This window comes from Chrysemys picta, chromosome 2, assembly GCF_011386835.1.
Source record: "Chrysemys picta bellii isolate R12L10 chromosome 2, ASM1138683v2, whole genome shotgun sequence".
Classification (NCBI taxonomy): domain Eukaryota; kingdom Metazoa; phylum Chordata; order Testudines; family Emydidae; genus Chrysemys; species Chrysemys picta.
Genome location: NC_088792.1, coordinates 137,185,732 through 137,206,517, shown reverse-complemented (window position 1 = coordinate 137,206,517; position 20,786 = coordinate 137,185,732). Strand labels below are relative to the sequence as shown.

At 39.3% G+C, this 20,786-nt stretch overlaps 1 protein-coding gene across 1 annotated transcript in view; it reads right to left on the bottom strand.

Moving 5' to 3' along the window:
- Positions 1-20,786, bottom strand: part of TRIO (trio Rho guanine nucleotide exchange factor) — a 431,915-nt gene that overhangs the window by 64,953 nt on the left and 346,176 nt on the right.

Genomic DNA, 20,786 nt, shown 5'->3' with positions numbered 1-20,786 from the left:
GATGTGTTTTCCATAAATCCATGTTGATTAGCATTACATTACTCTTCTTTTGTTTTCCATTAATCAAATCTCATATCAGCTGCTCCATTACCTTGCCGGGATTGATGTCAAGATGACAAGCCTATAAGTAACCAGTTCATCCTGTTTACCTTTTTTGAAATATTGGCACAACACTAGCTTTCTTTCAGTCTTCAGGAACTTCACCAGTGCTCCGTGACTTATTGAAAATATACATTAATGGTCCAGCGAGCTCCTCAGCCAGCTCTTTTAAAACTCTTGGATGCAAGTTATCTGGACCTGCTGATTTAAAAATGTCTCACTTTAGTAGTTTCTGTTTAACATCCCCCAGAGATACTAGTGGAATAGAAAGAGTGTTGTAAGGGATGTGATGAAACTATATCATCTGTTTGTTTCCCAAATACAGAACAGAAAAAACACTTCAGTCTTTTCTAAATTATTATTGATAATTATACCATTTCCATCTAGTAATAGACCAATACCAGTGCCAGGATTCTTTTTGTTAATAATATTTTTTTTTAAAGCTCCTCCTTGTCCTTAACTCTGCTGACCACAGATTTCTCCTTATGTCAACCTGGCTTTCCTTATCACTCTTCTACAATTCCCAACTCCTGATTTAAATTCATTACTATCAACTTACCCTTTTTTCCATTTGTTTTATATATCGATAGATAGATGTATTTTATTTTTATAGCCGCTTTCACTTCCTACTATAAACCAGGTTGGTTTTTTAACCAGTATGGCCTTCTTCCTTGATTTGTGTCTCTTTGGGTATGTAGGAAGGTGTTCTCAAATGAGTCCCAATTACCATTTTTCTGATTAAATTCTTCCTCTCAGCTGATCTGGCTCTATTGCTTTCAGCTTTATCAAACTGTCCCTTTTAAAGCACCAAGTATATATATTACTGGTCTGGACTTTATTCTGCTTGCACATTATAAATGTGATCATAGGGTAGGGAGGCTAAAGTATCTGACCAGGTGTACTGAAAGATTAAAAAAACTGCTTTCTGAGATGTGCCTTTCCTCCCCCAGGATCACTGAATGGTGAACATTTCATACAGTTTTCTGGACCATGAAAGTTAACATTTTATGTGCAAGTAATTTAATATATAAATCATGTGCCACATCTGACAACTGTTTAAAAATAGCCTGAGGTATAAATTGGTTGCTTCTCATTCATGTATTTGGAATCTTAAATTTTAAGACAAAAGCTCAACTGCATTTTTTAAAACCAACTACAAACTATTGATCTGGTTTATGAAGTTTGAAGCTGCCATACGTGGTACTCTGAGTCCTAACTTAATATTTTTTTCTTTAAACAAAGAAGATAAAGACACTAAATCTTTTTGTGTGTATCAGATATTTAGCACTCATTTATCCATTAAGCATATAGAGAGAGACTCCATTCATTTCAATAGGAGATGTGTGCAAATTCATGAGAAAAAAGACATTTCCAACAGCACTCGGGCCGATAAACAAATCCAATTTCACAAGCTCAGATCAGTTGGGTCTAATGAATATTTTTACGCAACTAACGAAACCCCACAGTGCTGCAGGAAGTAATGCTGATAATTCAAGTATCATGCTGACATTAAGCATGGTGTTAAGTTGGCACCTTCTCAACTATGGTTATTGAAGAGCGGGTATATTTGGCCCCCTCTCCTGGATAAGTAGTTTTTTGCAATTTCATCTATATTCTAGCTATGTATATTTCCACTATCGTTGCAATTGGACAAAATATTCTTCACCGTGACCTATACTGTTTTGCAGGGATGCTCTATGCTGTTCAACAACTGCTATGTACCAATCAAAGAGGTGGCTGCTTTCTTGGTAGGAAAGTGCACTTCCTGGAATGCAAATGGGAAATACTATTAATTTAAGGTTTACATATAACAGTTATTCTACTTATCATCAAAGCAGCTGTGTGATGCATTTAAGTTCAAACCATTATTGGGCACCAAGATTCTTATCTGCCCTCTCAAAGCTGTTTCTGCTGACAAGTAATTATTTTCCTCTGAAAACAATGGTGCAGCCCTACAAATATAACCACAAGGCAAGTTAATAGCTTGTCTTGCTATATGCACCATGACTGTCCAGAACAAGAAATTATAACAAGAACATCAACATCAATACAGATAAACATGGAAATGTTAAGCGACAAGCAGGGAAAGTTACATTCAGCAACAACTGGCCTAAAAGCAAGCAGTGACAGATGAGCAGAGAAAGACAAGGAAAGAAAGAAGAGATTGCACAGACCTAGTAGGAATCACTAAACTCAAACACTAGTAAAAACATTGCAAGCACTATGCATGCCATGCCTACGAAAGTGTGCAGAATCTCAACAAGTCAAAGAAGGCTGATTAGAGGAACCTCTCCAAGGTTGCTTTCAATATATAATTTCGGATTCCAAAACATATGAACTAAACTAGCCATAAGGTTATCTATGTGTCCAGTCACTGCTTGTAAGAGTATGACTGAGGGAGTCAGTATTCAACAGCAGAAGAAGTGGTGTACTGGTAATAATTTCTATCAGGGCATCTTTCTTGGAATCCAGGAGTTCTATACCAGTGGAAGGAAATAAGCGGCGGTGGCAGAGGAGAAGGAGAAGAGGAAAGCGTATGAAACAGACAGACAGTGAAGCTCAAGAAGGCCAGAGCATAAACAATCATTTGTTGGTGCTGAGTAGAAGGGAATTAAATTCTTCAATTTTTCATTGATGAGACGGAAAACAAATACATGATCTGCCAAATATGTACTGAACATGTGGTCTGGATTTCAGAAGAGGATTGAATATAGATCTAATGTAGCCTCTCTCTACTCAGAATGACTGTAAGAAAGTTATACCCCACAAAAAAAGCTATCACTGGTAAAATCAAGAGAACATGTGACAAAAAGAAATAGTATGCAGATATATATTGAAATCAACAAGAATGAAAGGTTGACAATGCAAGAGGCACCTCCAAAGTTGCATCTCATCTTTGCCAGAGGTTCAATATACTCTCTATGGACAAAAATCACTACTTACACAGTTTCCTCCCAATTAGAAGTCCAGTGGAGAAGCTTACTGTCCATTCCTGGCATACTATCTGCACGATTTAAGATGCAACTCCAAGTTCACACTTACACCATTTTGCACATCAAAACATAAAAATCTTAACACTGATTATTCTTGAGTGTTACCCCTCAGCACCCAGATACAGCAATAAACCAGGCTGTTAAAAATCCCTAGAAATTCATCCTGAATGATTCACCAGAGTATGAAAGCAAGAACATACCAAGTAATACAGATAGTTTTGATCCAGTGAGAGAGGACAAAGATTGGTGACATATTGAATAAACACCCAGTAAAGAAGAGGAAACAGATGTCATAAGTAGGGCCCTACCAAATTCGCGGCCATGAAAAACACGTCACGGACCATAAAATGTGGTCTCCCCCTGTGAAATCTGGTCTTTTGCGTGTTTTTACTTTATACTACACAGATTTCACAGGGCAGACCAGCATTTCTCAAATTCAGGGTCCTGACCCAAAAGGGAGTTGCAGGGCGTTCAAAGGTTATTTTAGGGGGGGGGTCACGGTATTGCCACCCTTACTTCTGCATTGCTGCCTTCAGAGGTGGGCAGCCGGAGAGTGGCGACTGTTGGCTGGGCCCCCAGCTCTGAGGCCAGTGCCCCACCAGCAGCAGTGCAGAAGTAAGTGTGACAAGACCATACCATGCCACCCTTACTTCTGCACTGCTGCCTTCAGAGCTAGGTGGCCCGAGAGTGGCGGCTGCTGACTGAGGGCCCAGCTTTATAGGCAACAGTGCAGAAGAAAGGGTGGCAATACCGTGCTGTGCCATCCTTACTTCTGTGCTGCTGCTGGGCTGGCGGTGACTCTGCCTTCAGAGTTGGGATCCCAGACAGCAGCTGCCGCTCTCCAGCTGCCCAGCTCTGAAGGCAGACCCGCCCCCAACAGCAGCGCAGAAAGTAAGGTTAGCAGTACTGCAACCTCCCCCTACAATAACTTTGCGACCCCCCCCCCCACAACTCCTTTTTGGGTCAGGATTTCAACAATTACAACACCCTGAAATTTCAGATTTAAATAGCTGAAATCATGAAATTTACGATTTTTAAAATCCTATGACTGTGAAATTGACCAAAATGGACTATGAATTTGGTAGGGACCTAGTCATAAGTCAAATAACATTTTCTCTCTAGTTAGGTCACTAAACTGATATTTGCCGGGTGATGTACAGATTATGACAATTTTAACAATGATGGCTTTAAGCTAATTTACAGTTAATAGAATTTACGCAAGTCAGAACACAAGGCATGCTTGTAGCAGCAAGCAATAAAAAACTGACAGTATTCTGCAAATCAGTGATTTCGCAGCAGGACAAATTACATATATTGCCAAAGGAATAGCATAACCCTCTACCACAAAAGAACAAATCAAAAAGGACAAAAACCCCATATCTGCTTGAGGCCAACTTTTACTTAGGGAAGGAAGGTTGCAAAATTTAAAGATTCAAAGACTACTTTGAGTCCTAGGTACACCACACACGAGTCACTTCTTCATTCACTAAAACAGGGTATCTACAAGTATAGGAGCAAAGGAAATGATTACCATAATAGAATTCTCTTGAAAGCAGAGTTCATTAGGCTATATCCACTGTTAACTTTATTGCTTCCACTTCTCCTCACATATCGATATTCAGGGGGTGAAAGCAACTTAAAGGACTTACTGGTATGCAAGGCAGCCAGGGTCCTGGGCAAGGTGGGGGAGGGGGCTCTGGGCCCCTGGAAGGGGCGGGGCCTCATATGGAAGGGGTGGGGCTGGGGCCAGACTCCCCCAGCTAGCCCTTCAGCACTGCCCGGGGGCTCCGGCAGCGATTTAAAGGGCTCAGGGCTCTGGCTGCTGCCGGGAGCCCCGGCCCCTTTTAAATCGCCAGGCCCCGAGAAAGCTGCCCCCGCCCCATCAGCGGCCCTGCTGGTATGGTTGGTTGTGTACTGGCGGCCACTTTCTTATCGGTTTGCCGTGCCGTGCCGGCTTATTTTCACCTCTGTCTGCGTTGTCAAATAGTGGTCAGTGTCCATCCTAAACTTGTACTGGATATAGGATAAAGTACAATACAATATGCAATGCAAGTCATTTTCAATTTCAGATGAACCTAAGCATGCACACTAATTCAATGCTATTTTAACATTATTTTCTTCCTGCTCACTTTTATTAAAACCAGAATTATGTGGTAAGACAACTATTGACTGTTTTAAGCAACAGCTGTGTAAACACTCTGACCTTGGGACAGGAACACTGTCTTGATCTTGAAACAATGTTCTCATACTGTTTGGTTCCAAGGCTATCACAATAACTAGTCCTCTTTCCCCCACAATAGCTGCATTAGTAATAGCAGGTTTAAACAACAATTAAAAGTAATTTAGTTTCAATAATTTCTATCTTCACATCGAAGCGTAATCTGAACAATGAGAAACAAATATGTACTACTGTCAGTACAGGCAAATTATCCCACCAACTATTTTTAATAGTGCTTTACAGACAAGGTCGAGTTGCAGCACCTTTCAGTAAATCTGCAAGGCAGATTTATGAAAACAATAGATTCTCAGAATGTAGTTTCTGACTAAAAGGAAGAGACTGAGAAAGGAGCAAATAACCAGAGTAGAATGATTCTGACCAAATCAGAATCAACATGTCCACTGACCAACCGGGGTGGGAAATCACACTGCTTTATGTTGCCAATACATAAAAGAACAAAATAACCTGTAATTTATTATTGAAAGAGCAGTCAGTTTATACCTTTGCACAGTTACAACACATAAAACTGAACTTCCATTGCAAATTGAAACCAGAACCCTTGATTGCCATATGTATGGTCTTCTAGCCGGGTATGTTTACTGCTGGTCCTATTTTGTAGGAAAAAGCCCATGTCTCAAAATTAAATGCTACATTTTGCTGCATGACTCATTTTCTGCAGTTGTATTTCATGAATAGCTCAAAGCAAAGTCCATGTTCTGAGAAAAAATCCCCTGCATCTCTCTTCACTGAATCATTTCCCGACACCCTCCTCGCTGCTACAACTAGTAAGTGACCACAAAGAAATAATGAGAGAGCAGGAGAGGGTGGAGGCAGAGAACCATCTGGAGATATTCCAGACAAAGAAAGCAAGAAAAAGGGAAACAAAGAAAAGGGAGGGAAAAAGAGCAACATCACTTTTCTCAAACCCTGATTAACTGTACAAATCCTTTAATTAGCCGTGTGCACAATAAATTCACATCAACACTGGCTGTGTTATGGCAAGCAGCATGAGAGGGTGAAATGACATTCACTTTTTTAAAGCAACTGAGTTATTCAGGCACCAGAAATGCATTTTTCTTCTTTGTGAGGAAGAAAGGAGGTAGGGAAAGAACACACGTCCATTCCTTTTTGGATTCTTAATATATAATAAAAGATAGTAGATGGTAATACACCTCTACCTCGATAAAACACCACCCGATATAACATGAATTCGGATACAACGCGGTAAAGCAGTGCTCCGGAGGGGGGGGGGGGGGAGGGGGACCACGGCTGCGCACTCCGGTGGATCAAAGCAAGTTCAATATAACGCAGTTTCACCTATAACGCGGTAAGATTTTTTGGCTCCCGAGGACAGCGTTAAATTGAGATAGAGGTGTATTTTTGTTAACCAAGACCCTGGCTCCTCATTGCAACAATGTGTGCTCCCCAAGAGCTGTACTGATCTCTGCCAAAAGGCTCCTGTTAAAGCAAGCTGTAACACTTAGATGATATAGGCCAGATCTTGTGAGGCACTAAGCATCATTGTAAAGGGCTTAGCATCCCTAACTCCCATTTAAGTCAACTTGCTAGAGAGATGATGAGTAGTCTCAGCATTTGGCACTAGGAGACAGATGCTACAAACAATGAAATAAATACACTTTAGTTCTTAGCAACACATTAAAAGCCACCCTAAGAAAAAGGGTTCTTTTCGCTCAAGTATTATGTATGGTTGTCTTCTTTTCAAGGCCGTATGCATACACAAATTAAAACAAAAATGTAGATATCAAGAAAAGCTTCCTACAGACAGTAAGGAGGAGCACTCATATTTTCTCTCACTCCGCCACCTTTATTTTACTATTGAACATAGTAATTACCACTAAAAATTGCAAATATTGAAATTATGCTTTATATCCAGATCACAGATATTACAAAACCTCCTACTCTAGAGCTCCGGTGTGAATGAATTTAGTCAGAGCAGATGGATTATGCTGCCCTTCCTAACCCCAGTAACAGGAAAAGGAAACAGGTCAAGCCTGGATGGACAAATTCCATGGATCATTACACCACTTTGTAGTCAAACATTCAACAGTGTTTATGAACCCACTAGTCACTCCAAGGCCTAACAACGAGCACCTGGAAAAAAAAATCTGAAAGAAAGGCCATAATTTGTGCTTCTCTTGCAAACTGGCAATACAGTTTAAACAGACACCCCAGAAAACACTAAACACAAATGAAGAAATCTAGTATACACAGTATTGAATAAAAAGCTAGTGCATTCTGCATGCTTTTCAACTTAATATGCTCAATTTAAACTTAGTCGGCTTGACACTGACATTCAAGTGCTATACAATGCTAAAATTGCAAAATGCTCAATTATAGGTATTCCTTTTAGACAATACATATGTTTTGTCTTCGAAATGACGGAGAAGGGGACTAGCTCAGGTTGGGTTTTCTATTGCCGGGAATCGCCTAAAATGCAGTCTCTATTGTGCAAGTATTACCAGCATCCTTTTTTGTTTTTACAACGAGGAGTTCTTGTGGCACCTTTTGTTTTTATAATTCTTGTGAAGCCTTCTTGGTATCAGCTGCCTGTAATATCTTTTTTAAAAGTCAGAACCATGCAAATTCTTCTCAGGGTAGCTTCTAAAAATGATGCATTTGTAATATACAGCAATCTTCTTCTCAACAAAAGAACAAACAGCATGCACTGGGAAAACTATTATTTTCCTTATTATGGAGTTGCTGTTGCCAGTTCTGGCTTCAGACTCCAACAAAGTGTACGCTATGAATCCAATTTCACCCTCTCCCCACTCACCCTTTAAAATATAAAGAAACACCAATCTCAAAATTGGTAGGTTAGTCAGGTGGCTTAAGAAGAATATTTTAAACTAATGTTAAGTGTCTTGGAAAATAGATTCCTAAATTGACAAGATAAAATTTACAGGTGTTCACATTCTAATTAAGCTAATTGTAGTTGGGTTTTTTCCCCCCCCCCCCATTACAACTCAGAAGCCAGATGGGTTCGAAATCTGCAGCCCAGGGTGAGTCACCAGTCTCCAGGGACTGGGAACTGAACAGTCTAAAGATCGGGGGTAGGGGGGAGGTGGGGGAGTGGTATAGGTACAGAAGAATTAAAAGAGTTTCCAGAAAGGCCCACACACCTTCAAAAGACCCATGGGAGGAGGTGGTACAACTAGGGAGGGACCAATAAGCGTTTTAAGGATTATAGGGAGTTGGGACTCATGGACCGCCAAATGAGCATGAATCTCTGATGATTTGCATTAACTATAAAGATTCTTATGCTTAATTTACTGATGTAAGCTTTCAACCTCAACTCAACCTTTCTGAATTTTGTGTGTCTAGGAATCCAAAAAAAATCCAAATAGAGATAAAAGCAAGGAAGGATGCAGGGGCTTGCACAGAATTACCCTCAGACATGCAGTTACATAGCACACAGATGCATGCAATTCTGAGAGGATGTGTGTTGCAGGCTATTTTGACTGAGTTGGATGAGGGCATGCAATGCACATATAATGTTCAACTGTGTTCTAAAAGGCTACACATATTTCAGAACTGGATCAGATCCAAAATTTACACCAAGCCACCAGTAGCACTGGTTTCTCCCACTGTATTCTGTGAACCCAGACCTCAGAGAATCTTCTCTTCTCTTGGATGCACTTTCCCAACTACACCTCTACCTCGATATAACGCTGTCCTCAGGAGCCAAAAAATCTTACCGTGGTATAGGTGAAACCGCGTTATATCACGCAGCCTGCCTCCCCCCCCCCCCCCCCGAGCACTGCTTTACCGCGTTATATCAGGTCGCGTTATATCGGGGTAGAGGTGTATTACACTCTGTAGTCAAACTATCCTGATTTATGGATATATAAATAATTTTAAGATTGGCTGTATCTATAAAGCGATATGGGTGATCAAACAGGTAGTTAAACTAATATATATGGATCAAATTAAGTGCAACTAGATGACCTGTGTTTTCCACTGTAGATATATGCCGTATGAAATATAAAACATCTCTTCCCAGGCAAACTAAAGCCAATTCATCTCCCTTTTTAACCCACCACACACATCCCTATGGGTGTAATGCACTTTTAAGGTTAGTAACTCATGGGCTTTGCACATTTGTTCCCTGGATTTTATTCATAATGCTTTTTTAAATTTCCAAACTGAAATATGGGGTCACATGATCCATTTATGGGTTAGAATAAATGTGTCCTGTAATTTCCTCTGGATAATTGGGGAAAAAAATCTGCATTCAATGGTAGGAGTAAGACTCAAATCAATGCTTTTCCTCTCCCTACAGTCAAATCACAGCCAAGTTTGGTTTTCAACCAGACTCCTCTTTTTTAGTGCATTTGTACGTTTATAGAGATGAGTGTGATCTTTATGAGAATTTATTTCCTGATTTGTTTTTAGTGAGAAATTCCTAAAATCTGCAACATTTTCTAAACTACCCAAAGTTATGGGAACAAAATTAGCGTATCTAAATATTTGCTGTAGTTTATTTTCTAATGCTTTTCTTGAAAGTACCTTCTCTGATCTACTGCTTAGTAATGCATTCACTTTCCCCTCATCTTTTACTACAGATTTCAATCTGACACATATTTGGAAAGAACAACCAAAAGATCACAGTGTTAAGGAGGAACTGTTCATTAACAATTCCATGAAAGTTCTCTCTCAAACATTTTTAGGAAGTTACAAACTTCAAGTTCTGAAGAATTCTTAAGACAAACCAGTGTTGTTCAAAATTTCTACCGAGAAAACTGCACCATTTACTACTCCTAATTTCAATGCTCTGTGTAGCTCGAAAGCTTGTCTCTTTCACCAGCAGAATTTGGTACAAAAAAGATATTACCTCACCCACTTGTCTTTCTAATATCCTGGGAACGATACAGCTACAGCAACAATGCAAACAAACAAAACAACAACAAAAAATCACTGGCAGTTGTAAATGTATGGCAGCTAAAACTCTAGAAATAACACCTTGCTGTTACTACTCTCACTGACACCATTACTTTTAAGTTACAGTGGATCATCCAAGCAGTTCTGTTCTTGTATTAGGAAAGGGTACAGGAGCTGCTTATGAAAATGCACTATACAAACACACATCAATTTACCACCAGGAAAACGGTACATGGAAATAACATTACTTTGAAAAGTAACACATCAGAGCATGCAGGGTCACCATTTGCAAACAAGACTTTTTATATACAAATAACGGACTTTTCAATCTTAACTCACAGATGGATGTAAAATGTCTTATTGGTCTAGTTTATTACACTCAGCATTTAAAAAAAAAATGTGTTCTTTATGAAGACACCTTGGAAGCAACACACAGGGTATGTTGCACAGCAGACACCTACAGTAACAAGAACTCAGCAGAGGATGGATACAAAGCAGCACGAATCAAGGTGATGAAGCCCTCAGTGTTCCAGGGGAAAGCAGCATCCTGCAATGCGAATTAGTGGCCCTATCTAGCTAACTGGAGAAGGCATGGCATGAATGTTGGCCGCAAAGAAATTTGCTGGCTGTTTTTGACTTGAGAGAGGAGGGGAAAGCAGGGTATTTTAAAGTACTTTTTATTTATTTTTAAGTCTGAAAGTTTGAATAATCATCATTGTCACTGGAAGTCTGACAGCTCTGGCACCGCAGACTATTAAGATATTGAGAACGTGATTGTGTGTGACAAGTACAGTAGCTAGACTGCCAGCACTTGGCCCCTTTGCCACACATCAGAGCAGTAACTGAAGAGCCAGATGCCCACTTTTCCTATCTTTCAGTGATCTAGTCAATTATGTGAAGTTGTCCTATTAACATGCCACTTGGTCTTCAGATGCCCACAGCAGGTTTAAACTTCTTGTATCTCCTACCTGCTGTTCTACTGTGTCTCTTATGTTTTCCCCCTTAGCCTCCTTAGTTCAACACACAAAACCAGCAAGGCTACAGTCAACTGGTGCTGCATAGCATAGCACATCTCCTTTCCTCTTGCTGCCCACTGCCAGTGTGTGCATGCTGATAGCAAGCAGGAAATCTGGTATATGAACATCCACAAAACTACCTGAATTTGCAGCGTAACCATCCCAGTGACCACACAGGTTGCTGCATCTGAGACACATCAGTGTTTTGTCTTGAAAAATTTCAGATGTTTTGCATGAAAGTCTATTCTATTTTTGAAGCTGCAGTGATCACAATACAGTCAGAATAGCAGGGACAAGTATAATTTTCCTGGTACAAGCATGATTTCTCCCCCATCCTAACTTAAGCAGTGTCCCCTTACAGCCTACCCTGACTCTCCTTGCACTCATTTCCCCAATCACCAATTAAAAGGCATCTCTTCCTGGGTAACATTTGATTAACTTTCACCATCAATGATAAATTCCCAAACAATCTACAAACAGTCTAATGGTCTGTTGCTTCCACATTATCTCCCAACAGCTCTGCACCCGAATTGTTACCACTCAGTGATTTTAAATTCAACAGTGACAATAAATACAGATTAGAAAATCAAGGCTCCCTCTGTCAAGTAGCAGCAGTCTTACAAGATTGCTGCTAAACATTTCAAATTAATTGCTACCAGGTGACAGCGTGTATATAGCACAGGCAATATTTCTCATTTGTACAGTTCCATTTTATAAAAATAAGTCAATTAAACTTCACTTTAACCTTCTACAAGAGGTTCCTATACAGTTGCGCAGTATTTTTTACAGGGTTCACACAGATGAATTTCATTTACACTCCCTCTTTCTTACACAGCCACTTACTATTATACTCCACACCTCGACTTATTTTGAGAGTGGGGGAAAAAAGACAGACTGCAACACTCATGATTTGGAAATATCTCATAAAATACCTATCTGCTTTATGTGTTTTTGTACCTAAGTCCAGGATCCAGTATTTACAGTTGCCAGACTGCCCGTTGCCGCAGTAGGTAGGGTTTAGAGAGTGAAGAGACTCCAGAGTATCTATCTGCTTAACTCCGTTTGGCATGGTAAGCAGTTAGCTGTTCCGAGACCTCTGGTTCAAAAACACCTACTCGCCTGCCCTTACACACTCTGCTGAAGATGGTCACGCAAACAGTATAAAACAAACAAAGAAACAAACAAACAAAAAAATCACAGTAATCAGATGTAGGCAGCTCTGTTAGCTTTCATCTGTTTTAGCCCCTTCAGAACAGCTACTCTCTCTTCCTGGGGATGCTCTCCTCTGACTCACTTCTGAGCAGTACTCCAGATTTTAGCTTCACATGTGGGAACAGCCAGATGCAATGGATTACACTCTACCGTAACTACCCTAATTGAAGCTCAAGAAAATCTTGGAAAATACCGTAAACCAGATAATTTTTGTTTTCTCCCTGAGAAAGGGTCTAACTTATTATGTGAGTAAAACTTAGTGTTTGGAACACAGAATCGCACTAGAAAGCCTGAAATTTTTTTTAGCAACACTCAATTTTGTTTTCTTCCTGTTTTAGAGATTTTACATGCTCAAATTCTGATCAAATACATGATGAGTGCATGTATCTCCCATTCATCCTTATTGTGTAACGTAAGAACTAGGTTTCCTTGTCTTCTAAATGAAGTTTGGTTAAAAGTCTATTTCAGAGCTACGCATTTTAAGCCAATGTTCTGCAGGATGAAATTATATCTTAAATTCAGTACATTATTCACTGAACTATAACTTTGGGTGTATTTTCTCTAACCTATGCATTTTCCTCTCAATACATCACACTAGCACTTCCCTATATTCTTTCTCATGTCTGTCCATTATTACTATTTATTATTTTCACAGTGCTAAGGACTTTCCCAGGCATGTCACAGTGCAAACAGGAAAACTTGGTCCTTACCCTGAAATCTTACAATCTAATTTCAGAAGGGCTGCAAAGGAGAGAAACAACAGCAGGCAGGGTATGTGGTGGAGAAGGCTAAGGAGTAAAGTTATTATCAGTCACTGAGTGGGTTTGTAAACATCTCTCTGCTTCAAGTGAGTCATTAAGTTATCGAAAATAGTAGTTCAATCCTTACTTCACAGCATCATAAAATAAATTAGCCTTTAGGAGAGACTCAACAAGTGGTGCCGAAAAAGGTACAGATGACAGGGGCGATGATAGTGGCACTGGGGGAGTGAAGGGGTAAGGGTATGATGTGATGAGATATAGGTAACATATATAAACAGATGCACATTTAGGAAGGGCCCTGAAGACAGCGACAATGAGCATCAGCACTTAACACTGCTTTTACACATATATAGTAACATGATTTTCATATTAAGCAGCTGCATGCACCAGGTTTAAAATCAGTCTCTTTTCCCTTCTACTTTTATTTTTTTAAAGATATCTGCTGAAATCTTAATTCTCCCCTTCTTAGACTCCTTATAGTCATTACTTCAGCCCTGAAATCCCTCCTCTCATCCAAGGTGAATTCCACTGAATAATACTGAGTTTCGGGGGGGAGGGGGAAGATATACTCTTCTTGCAGAACAGGTGCAAATTTAGAGCTTCAGGACTGTATGAATCCCACTAACATACTGAGATTTCTATTTACGCTACTGTATTATGTATTCATTGTTACAGGTCTGCTATTTATTCTCTATTTCCTAAGATATTGGCAAGGAAAAGGTTAACAACTTATTCCTACCTCTCCTCCCCCAATAGTTTCCAAAAAAACGCAAACTTCATGCACACGAAAGGAAAACTTCAGACAAGAAGGGAAGAAAGCCCTCACCTATTCTTTTTTGTAATGTACATACAGGAACACTCAAGTGAGATTTGGGGAGCAAGTTGATGGGCTTATTAGCACTGCTATGAAATAATGTAGTCTCAAGCTGGAAGTGAATTTTTGAATTCTTATGTCCAGCGCTGTTACATGCAGTATGGCAACTTTAATTGGAAACAGCTTTACTTTTTATTGGCAACAGTGCATACACAGAAAGCCACTTAGAAATCTGTACAAACCACATCATTTGCAGTTTCCCATTGCAACACTTTTCTTTTTGTTTTGTAGTTTTTTGCTTTAGTCCATTCTCAAAATGAAAGTCTGAGCAGTACACTGAAAAGATAAAATGAGCCTGTGAAGCACAAGCCAAAAGATATGAAGCAAGTCAATATGAGTAAGAGGAAGGGAGCAAGGAAACAAGACCAGACTGTTTATGACCCAAGGCTTAAAGTGGCATTAAAAAAAAAAAACCAAATGGTCGACAATCATACACACAGTGGACCATAACCTACCCCATCCAGTCTCACTGATTTCATGAGACTATAGTTGTCAGCAGAATCTAGCTCTAAAGGACCACAATACATATACTGAAAAGGGCAACGACTTATAAATTATGTTCAATTAGGAAATGCAGAGACAGGTCATATAGCTGCTTGTAACATCCTTTCATGTCTATTGCAAAAATAATTTTCCTATCATAGATTTAGCAAACAAGATGTTGCCCATGACTCAGATCAGTGGTTCTCAAACTTTTGTACTGGTGACCCCTTTCACATAGGTGACCCCTTTGAGTGCGACCCCTCCTTATAAATTAAAAACACTTTTAAATATATTTAACACCATTATAAATGCTGGATGCAAAGCAGGGTTTGGGGTGGAGGCTGACAGCTCACGACCCCCCATGTAATAACCTCGCGACCCCTTGAGGGGTCCCAACCCCCAATTTGAGAACCCCTGACTTAAAACATAGCAGCACAATTATATGATCATTTGTTGGCCAGAATTTAAAGTCATTTTTATCTAAGATTTTAAAAAATTCAAAGAAGCTATAAAAACCTAATTCTCCTCAACTCCTATATGACCAAATGAGCACCATTATTTTTATTTCATATTTTATTTGGTTTTTATATTAATTATTTTATATATTTTCACTGGGAGTGAGGCTGGGGCACAGATCTGATAAGGAGCCAGGGAGTGTGTCGGGGGGAACTGGGACTTAGCTGGCAAAGAGTTTGGGACAAGGAGCCAGGGGAACACTGAAACTGGACAAAGATCTTGGAAGGAAATGGACTGTAAGCCAGTGTGGATGGGGTTATCTGGAGACCGGGAGTGGGTGGGGAGAGGAAGACACAAGTTGCTTGATGAGCTGGGAAGGGTGGGGAACTGGGACTGGCTGAGCATGGAGACTAGGTCTGGGTAGGTGAAGAAAAAGGGACTGGGATGAGGAACTGTGAAAGAGATAGGATGGGGACAGGGACCGGTTGGATGGAACAGGATAGAAGGGGATCAATAATATTATCCTCTCATCTCACCAGGGTGCTGTGGAAATAAAAATTTCATTACTGTTTGTGAAGCACTCTGATAATACAGTGATGAGTTCCATAGAAACAGGAAATTAATAATTCTGTCTTGAGAGCAGGGTTTGAATAGTGTGGAGTACATAAGGTCTGGGGCTACACAACGAACAATCAGGAGAAAGCAAAACACTGAACAGCACAGGTAATCTTAATTTTGGCAATTCCTAATTTCTGATGACCAAAACTTTGCAACCTTAATAACGTTCTCTCTTAATGTAGAGTGTGACTCTGTGTGTATGAGTGAGAGTGGGAGAGAGAGAGAAATATTTACATCAATTTTGCAGAGAGATTTAAATCAAATGTGGGTTTAATCCCTCGTAAGTATCCCTTCATCAGCAGAGTCACTTGGGCAGGGCCGGCTCCAGGCACCAGCTTAGCAAGCAAGTGCTTGGGGCGGCCACTCTGGAGAGGGGCGGCAGGTCCAGCTATTCGGCGGACGGTCCCTCACTCCCGCTCCGAGCAAAGGACCTCCTGCCGAATTGCAGGATTGCGATCACGGCTTTTTTTTTCCAAAACCCTGGAGCCGGCCCTGCACTTGGGGCCAGATTTTGACACCTCAGTACCTTACTATGTGAATAGTTCTGTTTACCATAATGGGACTGGCATGGAGCAATGTACTCTTTATTGTGAATAAGGATGGAAGTATTCAGCCTTTTAAGAAAAAGCCACCCTGAAGTAAAAGACAATAGCAGGAGTTGAATTGATTTTGTTTCATATTCTCATGACTCTAGTTTAATAGAAACATCACCCCAATCTGCAAAACAGATTAACAAACTTCACTCCAGCATAACCCTTGTAAAACACATTACAATTTGCATCAACTGTTCAAAAGCCAAGGCATAGGGGTTAATCAAAATCCTGAAAGATCTTTAATGACATTTTTAAAATAACCTATTTAAGTTGTACCACTGAACATCCATCCTTCTCCCTTTATTTCTGTATATTGAATAATTGATGAGTCTCTTTAGGGCTGTTTAAAAAAAACCTCTTCCAAAGTCAATGAAACATTCAAGCAACACCAGATGAACAGTCTGCATTTATGGAACTTTCCCACGTGTCTCATACATTCAATTCACAGAAGACTTCATATATTTAGAAGTTATCACTACAAATTATTAATAGGATTCCCATTAATCAGAAATGCAAATGTGCTAGTTCATTTTTACCTGCTAGAAACAAGATATTTATTGTAAGTTACACTAAGGGTGAATTATTTACTTTTTCCAGTATCTAAATGCCATGTTTTGAAGAAGTTATTTCTTAAAGCTATCTTATAAAGGCAAACACTTTCCTTATTTCAGTATTTAACCATGAGAATCCTGATCCATGTTTTTGCATGACGGAGAGGATAAATATTTAGAATTGTGCAATATCGTACTGGACAGAAGACCACCCAGGCCTAAAATCTAAAGATCAGACATATAAAGCTGCAACTATTAAACTCTTGGATTAAAATCTAATGTTACACAAACTAGTAGGAATTTTATTTACAATATGCATTTCGCATTAAAGAAACAAACAGTGCTTCCTTATGAATCCACATAATTCATTCTTTGTTGCCAGCTCTGCCAATTCAGACTCTCCTCTCTACATCCTCCCAAAAATACCACAACCTAACGAGGAAACCAAGAGTACTTCAATAAATAAATTTCAGGTGGAGACTTTGAAGGTAACTTTAACATCATATTAAAATAGAAATTGTGAAAGGAGTCTAATTTTTGCTTTTCCTCTTTGTAGAATGTGTCTACAGTTTCAGTTCTTCCAGCACAGCTGCACCCACTAGGATCTGGTTTCTTAGGTTCCAGACACAAAGATAGCCCTGTTCACAAAACTCCTCTCTGCTCTTCTACCCCACAGATAACACTATGCAGACTGCAAGAGCGGAATGATTAGAACACTGCTTCTTTCGAAATGAATTCAGCACATTATTTCCTGTTCCTTCCTAGCGGGACTGCCAGCTGAAAAGCACCTTTTGTTGGGTAAAATCAGAAGCTGCATTTTGGGGGTAACGGTGTGAATGTCGCTTCTTTGGGGTATCCATTAACATTTCCATCTTTCAGCATACTATGACTATTTCCACAAAAAGTCAAAAATGCATCATCGCCTCTCTCTCTCTCTCTTTTTTTTAAATTGGCTCAAAATAAGAAAACAAATTTAAACTGAAAACTGATGGAAGTGAATTTTTTTTTGTTTGGTTGGTTCTCAAGAATCTCCAGACAATTTATAAGTTCCCTTTAAACTTCTATTTGTCCTATGAAATGAGTATTTTCCAATAACTAAACTGTGAAGAAGAACTGCCACGAAGTCACTCAGCTACTAAGACTCTCACCAGAAATATTAAAGCTTGAAAACAGTTAATCTCATTTGGGTCATAGACTCGATGACTGACTAAGTCTCTTCCATCGCTATGATCATACACGGCATGCCAGAAGTGTGGCAAATGTCTGCCATTATACAGGCACAATCACGAAAGCACAGATCTTCACAAACTCTCCCTCAACATCATCTTCATTATATTCATAATTTATTTTCTGACTAATTTAGATTTTAAAAGTGGTCCTATGCTGCAGAATAAGAAATGGAGCTTGTACACCACGTTCTAGGATGAAGCGACCTTTCAAAGAAATACCGAATGCTTCAATGTCCCTGTTTTGCATTTATCTGGATACGGTTTGGGAAAACACTGACTCCTAAGCCCAGTCACTACTGTAGAATGCCAATTCCGCTTGAAGGAGTCCAGTCACTGTCAGCAAAACCACAACAAAACCAGCTTCAGATAATTCAAACACTGAAACTCTCTTGGATGACTGCAAGGAATGTTATTCCTCATACATACATTACTTAACAAGGGGGAAGAAAACAGCCTCCTTTCTCCATGGTAGAGCGCCAAAAAAAGCAGTTGTTCAAAGTGAGCAATACTTTGCCCTCCTAATGAAGTGCTGAACACTAATTTTACCATTTGTTGATGTCTATGTACTGTTATTCAAAACTTTCGCCATGAACTGTTTTACTTTTTTAAATAAAGTTTTGCAACAAATCAGTTGCTAGTTTTTTTTCTTTTAAAGATTTTCATCAAAACTCTTTAAAACAAAAGGAAACAGTGTGCTAAAGAAAACAACTAGATTAAGTACTGACTTTCATTTGTGAATACACTGGGAGAGTTCAGGAGATTTGTAAGGTGATACTGTGGGGCATGATGGTGGTTACATTTTAACTGGAAATATACCTGGCCACTGAGAAAAGGGAAACAGAGTAGCGTGTTCTCATTCATAAAATGTTTTAAAAAGTGAAGGCATGTTCTGGAGTTACACGCAACCTTTTTAAATGCTTTAGAGGGAAAATGATGCAATTTAAATAGGTAACCAGAGAGTTTTACCCAAACAAAAAAATCACTGACCCTTAAAAATTATTAGCTATTTATATTAATAATTATTTAACTCTATTAGTGTTATGTATAAACATACACACAGAGTAATTACTTTCACTTGCTTATGGGGTGGAATCCATCTGGTATAGCTGTTGTGTAGCACTGTCTTGCACAATTACAGGCAAGAATGGAATAATACTTCAACCATTTTAAACAGGACAATTTTTTTTTTTAGACCATCAGAATTTAATTATTTAAGCTGTAATTTGGCCTGGATACCAAAGCCCTTGCAAAAAAGTTCCATGGAGAGCTGTGACAAGCACAGATGATCAGGACATCAGTTTTACACCTCATTCAAAAGAGATTACACAGAATTGGTCCAAACACTGGTGCTAAACCACAGATTTTTTTCCTATCCTGATCTAAAACATGTTATAATACTTTACATTGTCTAACTTCATTCAACTATTAAAGGCACTGCTATAGGTCCACAAGTCCTTCGTATCTTTAGAAACTCTGACACCGCTATATTTCAATAGCACTGGTACATTCCAATGAACTAGTTTACTCCTTCCCCTTACGTTCCAACATGCATTAGCCCCTTTACACAAAAATCTGAATTCATGTCTGGTAGTTTCTTATAGCTGCATGATTAAACCTACTCAAGTAGTTTCAAGCAGTAAACTCTCCCTTAAGACATACTGTTCCAAAGTAGATGACAAATACAATAAAAAGAACCCTGAGAATCTGCACAGCTCAAATGGCAAACTTTACCAGCAATTAAAAATATAACAAATACCTATATGGCTAATAGACATCATGTGCTGTGACAGTCTCAGATTTTACAAGTGTATTTTTGTTAGTTAAAAACAACTTTCCTTAAACCTTTTCTACTTGGGTGTATTCTTTGGACTTCCTAATAAAAATAATCTATATCTGCATGGCATCTATGGGTAAAACAGCAATAATGTTACACTTTATGGCAGGTGGAACTTTCAGAGCGCCTTTTGAGAACATGCTGTATCCGGAAATGGATGTGAGACATGCACATTAAACTCAATTGAGTTACAGGATTTAGGGTTCAAACATTAATATTTAGCAAGAATGACTTCCTGCCCTCCCATCATATTCAGCTGTGTAATAATGGGAGAGGCACTCTCTACTATCCCTCCCTGTCACATCCTGTGGAACAGCAAGATAATAGGATAACACTGCCATTAGTTCAAAGCATTTCTGGAGGGTGGAGGACTAGGCTGCAGATTCAGTGCCTGATAGGAGTTTATTGTTTTTTAAATGTCACTTAAATTCTCTCATATTCTATATACACACATACACACACACACATATATATATATATACATACACACACACACACAGTATATACCCGTGCTCTTATACAACAAAAAACGGGGGGGGGGAGGGAAATCTTGGCCCTACTCAAGTCAATGGGAGTTTTGCCATTGATTTCAATAGAGCCAGGATTTCACGTAGAGCTGTTTACTGAGGAGGGTTTTTGTTTGTTTGTTTTTAATATTGTTACACAGAGCAAGAACTTTGGACCATAATTTACCACGCAAAATGTATGCATATTTGGGGCTGCAATTAGGGCTTAAGGAAACTTTTTAATATCTCTCCTCTCTCTCTGACACACAAGCATGCCAGCATACACACACGATTCTCCCTACTCATGAGAGTTTTGAGGAGGGAGAAGAGAAGCTGGTGTATCGCCTCTATGCTGCACTAAACACATTGACAGGGTGTGGGAAATAGCTGGAAAATTATTAACTGCTCGAGAATCTCTAAATTTGTGTGTGCCAACATTCTATT